Here is an 11,697-nt window from a genome sequence, read left to right on the forward strand (position 1 = left end):
CTCCCACAGGGACCAGCCTTACAGCTTCGACATATCTTTCTCTCTCTAGTCCGTGCTTTCCACGACTGGTTATACTCATTGAGTAAAGCCACGAAGGGGCATATGATAGAGGGGAGATATGCCGGACCTGTAAGGGTTATATAGGATTAAGTATATGTGTTGGTAACACTGATCACGCGTCGCGACACAGGGCTACAAGCCCACGGAGCGGCGCTGCGGCCGATTGTTATATTGTTGAGGTACGTAGTGATCGGACGTGTCGACGCGATATAATCTCGGTGGTGTATTATAGCCATAATTGGCAAGAAAGCGTATGATATTAGTTTTAATTGTGTTTAATTATAAGTAATTAGTGTTAAGTGTAAAGTATCGTGTTGATACTAAAAACCTTCTTCAAAGGTATTTAATTGTGTTTATTCTTTTACGTTTAATACAAAGTGTCTTACACGTGACTACATTTTACTCATTGTGTGATATAATTGATATAGCCTTTGGCCGGGGTAAGTAATATTCTCAGAGTATTCAGCTTATGCAAGTATCACCAAGTGGTACGTAATATCATTATATTTACAGTATTATTAGATCGAATGCTATAAATTTTTCAAATTTTAAAGTTCCTTTTGACGGTCGAAATTATAATAATTGCTTGAAGTGTTGTAAGAGCTACGTATGTGAAACGTTTAATTGAAATCCTTCAACTGTGCAAATCCCTGTTTGTGCACCTGAGATTCCAGTCATACGTGGATTGAACTGATGAAAGTATGTATTTCGGCTGCAGATGTTGTGGTAATATCATAAAGTATCGAAATCTGGTAAATGTGGTCACAATTTCGAGTTGAGTCGCACAGCAATGTTCATTATTACTTATTGTTGAAGATATTCCCATTTTCTCAATTAGGTACTCGAAATTCATGTCGTCGGATTGGGTGAACTCCATGAAGAAAAACAGCACCTATGTGAACGTCATAGAAACATAATTGCCTATAGGTATGTAGGTACAGTGAATCTGAAATTGTTGTAAATTGGTTGCAAGTGGATTTACGTGTAATACTACTGAAATCCTTGCGGAAGAAGATACATACGTATAGATTTGTAGATACATACCATACTCTCCAGTCTCCACTCCCGCTCTTCATAAATTACTTGACCAGTTGGACTTCGCATGAAATCTGCAGAATGCAGGCATACGTACATACTTACATACTGTAGTTAAAATTAATAATAATAATTAATTCGTTGTCAATAAACATAGGTAATAAATGATTGGCCAGTCCGAATCTTTCAAGAATGAAAAAATGTGATTGGCTTACTCGGCTACCTACGCTTTGTTTATGCCTATTTCCTATATTTTTGACCTTTGAGTTAAAAACCGTTGGCAGCACTCAAAATCTTTCTTCTCAGAAACCAACAAACAAGTATTGGCCGATTTAATCCGTTTTAATCAATTAATTCTGTAATTAAAGATTTATCACATTCCATTTCCATTGAATTGCTTATCGTCATGCGCCGTTACCTACTGGTTAATATGCTGGTTTTACACAGGTACGCGTTTGAAACTATTGGGTAGGTGGGGCGGACAACTCTACCGCTAGTATATTGCAAGTTGCAATGAGTAACGATATGAATCGCTACACTTATATAATTGGTCATTTAAGAGAATGCTGTTCAATCTTTTCTTTTTATTCAATTTGGTGTTACATTAATCTTTTGTGTTGTATTTTTAAACACTCAAATATTGAAATGTGTTCGTATATCAGTTTTTCTGTTATTATTGTATTGTGTTTCTCATGTTTCGATTGGGCAGATAGCCACTGTTGTACGGCAGGCTGTGAAGGTACTTATAATAATGTTCCTTATGGCATATGCGGCGACTGTACTGCAAGTACTCCTTTTTGTTCATTAAAAGGTTGTAATGCCTTTGGATGCTATTGTCGAGGACCATGTCGAACAGGAAAGTGTGATACTAATTGTAGTGCCGCAACGCAAAATAGAACAAGAAGAGGTACCATATATAGCAAAGAAAACCTGTCTCACATGGATTACATAATGAAGCACGCGGACAGAAATCATGATGGTAGACTCAATTTGCATGAATCGATAGACTACATGACCAATGTTATGAAATTAACAATTCCGAGAGCTGATATTGTTGCAGAGGTCATCAAACTGGATCGAGATAAGGACGGATTTCTGATTCCTTCCGAGATTGATCCTCCTGAATAAGGCAAAGGCTACAATAAACGACGATTACCAAGACCATGTTGTATCAATTTTACCTACTTACATTTTCAACAATTTGTGCTCAAGTTAATTTTGATTGTTCTGGGGCCGGGTTGAGCTAACTCCTTTTGAAAATGAATCTACTCCTCAGACCAGTTGATTCGACTGATTTTGAAGAGAGTTCCAACTCAATTCTTTTAAAACTTTTTAAATGTATGTACTTAGGTAATAAAAGTGAACTCCAAATCAATGACTCTTTTTAGACAGTTGATTCTTGAACTCGTTTGCCTTCTCAGAAATTGTTCACAATAATGTTATTGTACCTTGTACTTTTTGAAACACCCTAAAAAACAGTTAGATTTTACAAAAATCAACTTTAAATAAATGTTCAGTACAGTTGGTGCTACTGCTATCTAAACTTTTAATATTCTAAAAAAGTTCTAAGATTCTCAAAGAAAAAAATTAATAGGTACTCAGGTAATAGGTGCTCTAAAACACAACATTTAGCCGTAAGTAAGTAACTGTTCTTGTTTTTTAACAACTTTTTAGAGTTTTTAAATAAAAGAAAAATGTTTATATCATTACAAAATTGCAATGAAGGGGGTCAAATGTTGTGAGGATTTTGTTTTTGATTTGGAAATTTAAAATTTTGGTTGAAGTTCATAGGCATATCTATTAAAAACCTATTGGCATATTTTTCACTCAACTCAAAATTCATGTACTCAACAGAAAAAAATTTCTTTTGGGAAAACCGCTGAGTTGTGCAGAAAACACAATACTTGAATAGGTACCTAGACCTACTTTGATTTATTTTTGGATTTTGATTTCAAAAACTGGTAATTTTGGAATTTTGTGCATTGGATAATGCTTACAAACACAAGTAGTATAGGTGTCACTATAAGACACCTGCATTATAGTTGTTGTTGTTGCAGTTGCAGTTGCAGTTTGTTGTTGTTGTTTGTTGTTGTTGTTGCAGTTGCAGTTTGTTGTTGTTGGAGTGTCTTATAGTGACACCTATACAAAAGTTTTTATAAGACACTAGGTTGATGACCTTCACCAGGAAGTGTTGTTGTTGTTCTATATCCTATAATTTTATAATATACTAGGTCAATGTCTTAGCCCATAAGTGTACCATAAAAATTATTGGATATAGAATCCTAGGTCAATGACCTTGACCTATAGTTACTTAACCTAAATAAAACTACTTACTTAGTATAATAGCTTAGTCAAATAGCGGGAAAAAATGGGTGAACCCAGACATAATTGGGATCAAAGTTTTTTTTTGCGGATATTGTCTAGGATGGTGTGGTGAACAACATACTAAAAGCCCCCGCCTCTACCCCTCGAGCTAACCCCCCCACAGTGGATCAAAGCCCCCCAAAATCAGTTTTTTGACAAAAAAATTCTGAAATGTCAACTTTTGAGTAAAATGAGCACTGATTATTTAATCTCCTCTCAAATACCTATTAAATGAGCTATCAACCAACTCCCTAGCCCCAAGGGGGGTGGCGCTACGACCCCTAAAAGTGATGTGATTTCAATAAGTTCACATTTCATGACTTTGGGACTTGGAACCTGTTCTAATCGATCAAATAAAGTCAAACTTGGGGAATGAGATTCTTTTGGGAAATAAAGTCGACCCCTAGGGTGGGGAGGGTCAAATTCGAAAATTACGGAAAGGTCATTTTTTTGGAGGGGCATAATATGGCCCCAAATGTATGAAAATGGTCCAAAATTGTATCATTGGTTAGTACTCCCATTGTGATTAACATATCCAAATTTCAGCTTCCTAGGTCATCCCCGCCCCATTTAAGGCGGAATTAAGGTAAAAAACCCCTCATTTTATCCCTATTTTCGGTTTTTTCCTCCTTAAAAGAAGTGGAGATGACCTAGGAAGCTGAAATTTGGATATGTTAATCACAATGGGAGTACTGACCAATGATACAATTTTGGACCATTTTCATCCATTTGGGGCTATATTATGCCCCTCCAAAAAAATGACCTTTCCGTAATTTTCGAATTTGACCCTCCCCACTCTAGGGGTCGACTTTATGTCCCAAAAGAATCTCATTCCCCAAGTTTGACTTTATTTTATCGATTAGAACAGGTTCCAAGTCCCAAAGTCATGAAATGTGAACTTATTGAAATCACATCACTTTTAGGGGTCGTAGCGCCACCCCCCTTGGGGCTAGGGAGTTGATTGATAGCTCATTTGATAGGTATTTGAGAGAAGATTAAATAATCAGTGCTCATTTTACTCAAAAGTTGACATTTCAGAATTTTTTGTCAAAAAACTGATTTTGGGGGGCTTTGATCCACTGTGGGGGGGGGGGGTAGCTCGAGGGGTAGGGGCGGGGGCTTTTAGTATGTTGTTCACCACACCATCCTAGGTAATATTCACCAAAAAAACCTTTGATCCCAATTATGCCCAGGTCAAATTGCATTTTGCCTAGGCTATGAGTAACACACAACACATCCATCATGTATGAGATCAGTTCTACAAAACACATCTGTCATGTATGAGATCAGAATGAGTTGTGACTGCTAACGAACAGTGCACTCCTATTTATAGATTTTTCAATAACCCCACTCCTAATCAAATAGTAGGAAAAAAGGAGTAGGGGATGCGCGCACAAAACACATCCGTCATGTATGAGATCCCAATGAGTTGTGACCTCTAATGAACAGTGCACTCCTATTTATATATTTTTTCATTACCCCCACTCCAACTTCTACCTACAGACATGTTGTGTAATAATTCTCAGAAGTGCTTATCTTATCAACAGGAAATGAGTCATCATTGTTAACTTGTAGTAAATAAGGCAAAAATTTGATCAGATTGCATCTACCTACTTTTTTCATGTTTTCGAAAAAATTCTGATTTCATTTTTTAAAAATTCAATTTTGAATGACATTATGTATCTTGGAAGTACATACAGAAAACCTTTTTTGAAAAATGTACGAAAATCATTTGAGAATATCAAAAAGTACCTACGACAAAAATCTAAAATAAATTGAGGAGCATCAACGCGATGCCTAAAGTGGAATGAAACAAGGATTTTTGTGGTCTTTGAGTTTTTTTTGTTTTTTTTTTTTTAATTTTCAATGTTAATTCGTTCTTTGAATTTTGAAAATAAAAATAGTTTTTTTGGCTCAATTTTGACAAGTGTATGTATATTATCACACTTTCTGCAGTTTTGACAAATCATTCATTTTTAAGAATTTCCGATTAATTCTTGGTAGGTACTTTTTGCAATAATCTAAGCAGTCTGCAAAATTTTACCCAAATGAGACATTTTTTCAAATTTTTGTCGTTTTTTGATAGTCTATTACTTTTTGATATTTTCAAATGATTTTCGTACATTTTTCAAAAAAGGTTTTCTGTATGTACTTCCAAGATACATAATGTCATTCAAAATTGAATTTTTAAAAAATGAAATGAAAATTTTTTCGAAAACATGAAAAAAGTAGGTATGTAGATGCAATCTGATCAAATTTTCAAATTGATAAAATCCTAAAATCTTGTATAAAACTTGAATCATGTACCCTATCAGCGATCTGAGGGCATATTGATGATTCTAAATTTAACCCCTCGACTACATTTGAATCAGTGGGTACGGAAAGGGCCTAAGTCCATTTTCGCACTTTTCAGGAATAACAAAAAACTGATTTATTTGAAAATCAAAAATTTTTGGTAAACAATAAACATGCTTAAGGTCATTGAAAGTGGACCCCAAGACACAATTTTTAGCTCTGTTTAGAAAAAAAAAATATTCACGTGCGCCGGCGCTGTTGCTGCCTAAACAAATGGGACTTAGACCCTTTCTGCACCCAATCGACAAAATTTCTTTTGAAATTGCTCGGGCACGAATGGGGCTTGATTCTACATCTAAGTACATCATTTAGACTGCTATCTCGTTTAAATTGACCAAAAACCCCTTGAGTTCTAAGACTTTTTGCCGAAGTTGTTAATTTTTTCATCATTTTTCAGTTCAGAGATTAACTTAAATTTCAAAAAATGGTCTTCTCAAAAATGTTAGTTATTTTTCAAGGAATCAAAAAAATTTTACAAAAAAGCCATAAATGCGGATCCGCTCTTTTTCTGCGCCCAAATACCACTTTCCCGGCAGTTTTGCGGAAATCTGACATCACCAGTCGATCCGCCGTACTTTGAAACCCCTATATCCGTGAAAATTTTTTTTTCCAAAAATGTGACATGTTACCTTTCCGTTCCCACCGATTCATTTACAACTTACTACATCGATATGTCCCCCTATAAAACACCATTTGGGCATAAATTCGCGGAAACGTTTTTGTGACACCTTAAAATCAGCTATTTTTGTACTTTCAAGGACTTGTTGGAGACGTAAAGGGACCACCGAATAAAAAAACGAACTCCACAGGGAAATTCAGCATCTCAAACTCTACAAATTGAGTGCTAGCCGTAAATTTTAAAAATCGATTTTGGAGCTTTAAACCTGAAAAAGTGAATTTTTAGCTAAAATGGCCCCACTTTGAGGCCACGTGGCTCAGCCCCATGGTGCCGCGGGGGGATAAAAATTTTTCTGGGGTGGTTTCAACTCAGAAGGAACCACATATGTGAATTTCAGAAAATTCCGAGACCTACGTTTTTTTTCGACCCGCCGCCCTATACTATACAGTGCAGTACGCATACAGATTGGTTACGTTTTCTGTGTAGAAAAAAAATCAAGGGCCCACCCCCTCGGAGGGAGTCATGTGCTGTAACTCATTCTACGAGAAATTTTATGTACAATAACAATGCACTTATGTAATTTTCCCATAGCAATGAAACCAATGTCATCAATACAACTTTATTTCAAAAATCGTAAAAATTGAGGGGGCTGAGGGGCTCTGGAGAGGGGTAGGTGAGTGTAGCAGAAAATCTGAGGTCATATTCGTGCTCAGCGGTATTGAATCATATGAAAACGATACCCTACTCATTGATAATTATTTTCCTCTAAATTCCCATTTCACCCCCACCCCCTACGATACATTATTCCAAGTTCTCACCACGGAGCACCCAAGAAAAAATTTCTAATATAGTATATGATGTTCGGGGGCCAAACATACATCCAAGAAAAGTGTTTCCAAAATTGTACCTTGCCATCTTGATTGTTAATAGGCATAAAAAAATGAAAAAAACACCATTTTGAGTGGTAAATATGAAGGGAGGGGGTTGAAAATTTTTGTGGAGATACCTACCAAGGATATACATAACTTCCAGAAAAATTTTCAAAATCGGTTGAAATGGAGCTGAGAAAAGTGTTATTAAAATTTCAAAAAAGGGGGGGTTCCCCAAAAAGGGAAGGTGGTGTGGATCTAAAATTTTTCACGCGGTAGCTTCTCGATGGTACCCACCTTCCATGCTAGTATCAACCCGAACGCTCTCGGTGGCCGTTTCACCCCTCCTATGCGCCGATAGATTTTTGTGTTTTTTAGACAACCCCTCTCATTTGAATGGTTCCAGCTCCGGCCCCCTTGGGGGTAGAAGGAAAGTTGATATATCACTAGATTGAAAATTTGACGTAGATTCTTTTATCAAGCCACATATTTTTCGCTAAAATGCAATGCGGGGGAGAAAATTGCAAAAAACTGGTTTTGGGGGGGGGGCTTAAATCCACACTAGGGGAGAACGCTCACCAGGGACGAGAGGGGACTCATCGGATTCGTGTTCAGCACATAAAAATGGACCGGTATACCAATATTTAGCTTTCTACCTCACTTTTCCCAATGACCCTTCTTTTTTGGATACATATTTTTCAATTTTTTATTGAGGTTTTAAGTAGGTAGGTCTACCTACCTAACTGAAAATTCAATTGATAGATAAATGATTGATAATGAACATTCTTCTTAAAAAAATTGGCAATCAGAAACACTGATTCACACACTGCAATCCAATAAATGCCACATTACAAACTTGTACAATGATACACCAATCAATACTTGGAGGGCCTGAATCAAATACCTCAGTCGTGGCCATGTCGTTAAGCGTAGGTAGTTAGGAACATAGGGTCGCTGGTTCGAATCCCCGTTAATTAGGTAGGAAAATTTTCGTAGGAAAATTAGGTCTTAAAAAATTCGTTGTGACGAGGAGAATTCAGACGTGATGTAATACTCAAAATTGAGGATACCTAACCCCACTCTTTTAATTTTTGAAAATAAAATTTTGACTTTAATGGGTGATTATTATTTTATTTAGTGGAATGCTAGCGTATAGCGAGCTGAGAAAGAAGCAACATGTTCTGCTAGCGTTTTTATCGCTAGAAAAAATCCGAAAACTGCACAAAACGCTAGCTTTCTGCTAGCTTTTTCCTAGCTGAGGCTCGCTTTCTTTTAACGAACACGCTAGCTTTTTGCTAGTGATTTTCTAGCGTGAAACACTAGCGAAAAAAAGCTAGCGGAGAGTCCCAAAATCACGCTAGTGCGCTAGCGCAATTGTAGCGTGATTAGCTAGCTATTATCTAGCATTTTTATCCAAATTTTTGTCAATTGGGTTAATTATTTAATGAGATCCTTACCTTGACCTATATAATAAAAATATTTAAGACACCAGTCATTTACCTTGACTATACCTATTGTAGACCCAAACTCTTATTGAGGAAGAGTAATTCACACCATTATGCCACAGAAGATGAACAAGTCATCTCTGGGCCGGCACACCAGACTCTACCACAATTTACTCCATTTTATCACTCATATTCGAATAATTGAAACTGAGAATTCATAATTTGCAAAATAAATAACTCGTAAATTCAATTATTCAAGTTAACCCATTATAATCTCATCGAAATATTACAATAAAAACATTACAAAACTTGTAAAAATATACTCGAATACGCGAAAGTGAAAATGACAAACGACCGTTCTAATCTCTTCAAAAATACATAATAACAATCCCTAGTTTATGTAGTTTCCTACCTAAACGTCCGATGCAATTTCCCCCCCCCCACTCTCACGACTTCCAACATCCATCCATATAATGATCCGACATGACGTACAGATTATCTACCTAATCACATATTAGAAGCAAAATAGCCATACCTATACGTCATAATGTAAACCCAAATTCATGAAAAAGTGTCCAAAAATCTAAATTTCAGCTTCCTAAGTCATCTCCGCCCTATAGTGTGAAAACCATTACAGCATAGAAGTACATATTACCATGAAATTCTCACAACAAAATCGCTCTTATGTTGTCGTTTGACTGCTAGACTTTTTTATATTTTTTTTTCTTGCCTTGAATTGGAGAAAATGATATTATTCTTGTAATGATACAAAGACATGTCATTAAGGCACATTGCATCACATCATTATTGCACTCATTGTCGCTTTGTCAGTCAATTATCCAAAATCTACAATGATAAATAATCGATAAAAAAATTGATTAATAAAGAAGAGAATAGGGGATTGATTATCAATAAGGTCTATAATCCATTTTATATACCTATCTCGTAAGTACATACGATCACACAATCTCTAGGAATATTCAAAAAAGATTTCGATTCTTTTGATTAGGTAGTTACCAGTTTTTTGTTTCAATTTTTCGTAGCTCAATTTAATCAAAATATACTTAATTACCTACAGTAGGATGTGTTGAAAATGTGAGTACACAAGCTAATGAAAAATCAATGGTTTGTATGTAATAACTTTCAGATCTGCAAGAGTAATGCATTTTGCTCTTCCAAAAAACTCAGCTCTTAATACTATCGCACTGTAGAATTTTAAAAAGATCATTTGAACAGAATTCCAGCTGATAAACGAATGTACCATTAACAAAAATAAATAAGTAAATACATAAATACCGTACATAAAAAATGTTGAGATCGCAAGGACACAGGTGACACAATCATTCAAAATAATTTACGAAATGATAAGGCTTGGGTGGAACGCTATTCATTGTATAGGTAGGTACCTTATTTGGGAGGATCAATCTCAGAAGGAATCAGAAATCCATCCATATTTCGATCCAATTTAATGAGCTCTGCAACAAGAGCATCCCTCGAAACGGCAAATTTTGCAATATTTATCAAGTAGTTCATCGATTCATCCAATTGGAGTCTACCATCGTGATCTTGGTCAGCGTGCTTCATTATGTAATCCATGTGAGATAGATTTACTCTTCTGAATGAGATATCTCTTCTTCCTCTGATTTGCGCTGCTGCAGAACAATTTGTAACACACTTTCCTGTTCGACACGGTCCGTTACAATTGCATCCAAAAGCGTTACATTGTCCATGAGCGCAATGAGGAGTGCTTGGAGTACAATCGCCACACAAATTATAACTGCCAGTGCTGGTGCGATGAGTACCTTTACATAAAAATTCACAACAGTGACTATCTGCCCCATAGAAGCATGAAAAACTCAATACAATATAAACAAAAATAAAATTCATATAAGAGCACATTTTAATGTTTGAAAGCTCCAAATATGCACCGTAGCTATATAACACAAAATTGGAAATGTGATTAAATAGTTCCCCAACATGTCTCTCTTTATATAAGCGCAGGGATTTAAATCATTATCCAATCATCATGTGTTCTACTAGGTAGTAGGTACTAAATAATAAATTTTATGGAATGTAGGTGATAAATTTTTTAATTACTCATAGAAGTGATCAACTAAAGCGATTTTAATCATCCTATTACGTATTACGGAAAATTAACATTCTCAAGAATTAGGTACCTACAGCGATATGAAGTCATGTCGCTGTTATCAACCACTCAAAAACCAACTCTTCTCCTGAAAAATGTAAAGATAATCCCAACCTAAAATAATTTCGTTCTAAGTACCTACCTCTTCTTAGCATCATACATTTTTGTTTTTCGAAAGCTTTCGCGCTCGCTCTAGCTGTGTCCAATACTGTTCCCTAATTATTGTAAAATTGTAAAAAAAAATTGACGAGAACTTTCGCCCCCTCTTCGCTAGCGCTAATCGCGGCAAAGTTTTTCACTTTGGAAAATGAAATTTTTAGAAAATTAACAATTAAATTAGAAGAATGTCAAATCCCGAAAAATCAGCTCACCTATTTTGGCATCAAAAATAATAAATATGTACATAGGCCTATCTACTTAGTTACCTATTACTCAACTAGGGGAACGAGAAAAATTCCGAGTCTTCTGAAGTATGTTGGAGATTTTGAGTTGAATTTACCCAAAAAAATTTCAGCCCCCAAGTGCCCCTACGGTGGAATGATGGTCGCACAAAGTAGGGTCTTTCAGGGGAAAAAACGCTGTTTTTTAAATTTAAAAGCATCGGTCTTCCTTTGTTTCGAAAACGGGTAGCATGCAAAAGGTGCGATTCTAGATTACGTGACGAATGGAATGGCCTAATTGGTTTTTTGATTTGGCTCCCGCTAACACCCCCATCCCCTACACAAGCTGTTGAAAAGTTACGAATCCGCGTTTTTTGCTATTTTAATTGAAAATACGGTCGATTTAGACGTCAAACGCGATTTT

At 35.9% G+C, this 11,697-nt stretch overlaps 1 long non-coding RNA gene across 4 annotated transcripts; it reads right to left on the reverse strand.

The window, feature by feature from the left end:
* Nucleotides 1-355: 355 nt before the first annotated feature.
* Nucleotides 356-10,770, reverse strand: LOC135844614 (uncharacterized). 4 transcript variants are annotated; one of them, XR_010558584.1, is made up of 5 exons: nucleotides 10,676-10,770; nucleotides 1,518-1,670; nucleotides 1,323-1,451; nucleotides 1,105-1,203; nucleotides 356-952 (listed from the first exon to the last, which is right to left on the reverse strand). It is a non-coding gene; the product is annotated as an uncharacterized LOC135844614 (long non-coding RNA). The 4 variants fall into 4 exon arrangements; XR_010558582.1 differs by having other exon boundaries at nucleotides 10,645-10,769; XR_010558581.1 differs by lacking the exon at nucleotides 10,676-10,770 and having other exon boundaries at nucleotides 1,518-3,539.
* Nucleotides 10,771-11,697: the final 927 nt, after the last annotated feature.

This window comes from Planococcus citri, chromosome 1 (genome assembly GCF_950023065.1).
Source record: "Planococcus citri chromosome 1, ihPlaCitr1.1, whole genome shotgun sequence".
In the NCBI taxonomy this organism is placed as follows: Eukaryota; Metazoa; Arthropoda; class Insecta; order Hemiptera; family Pseudococcidae; genus Planococcus; species Planococcus citri.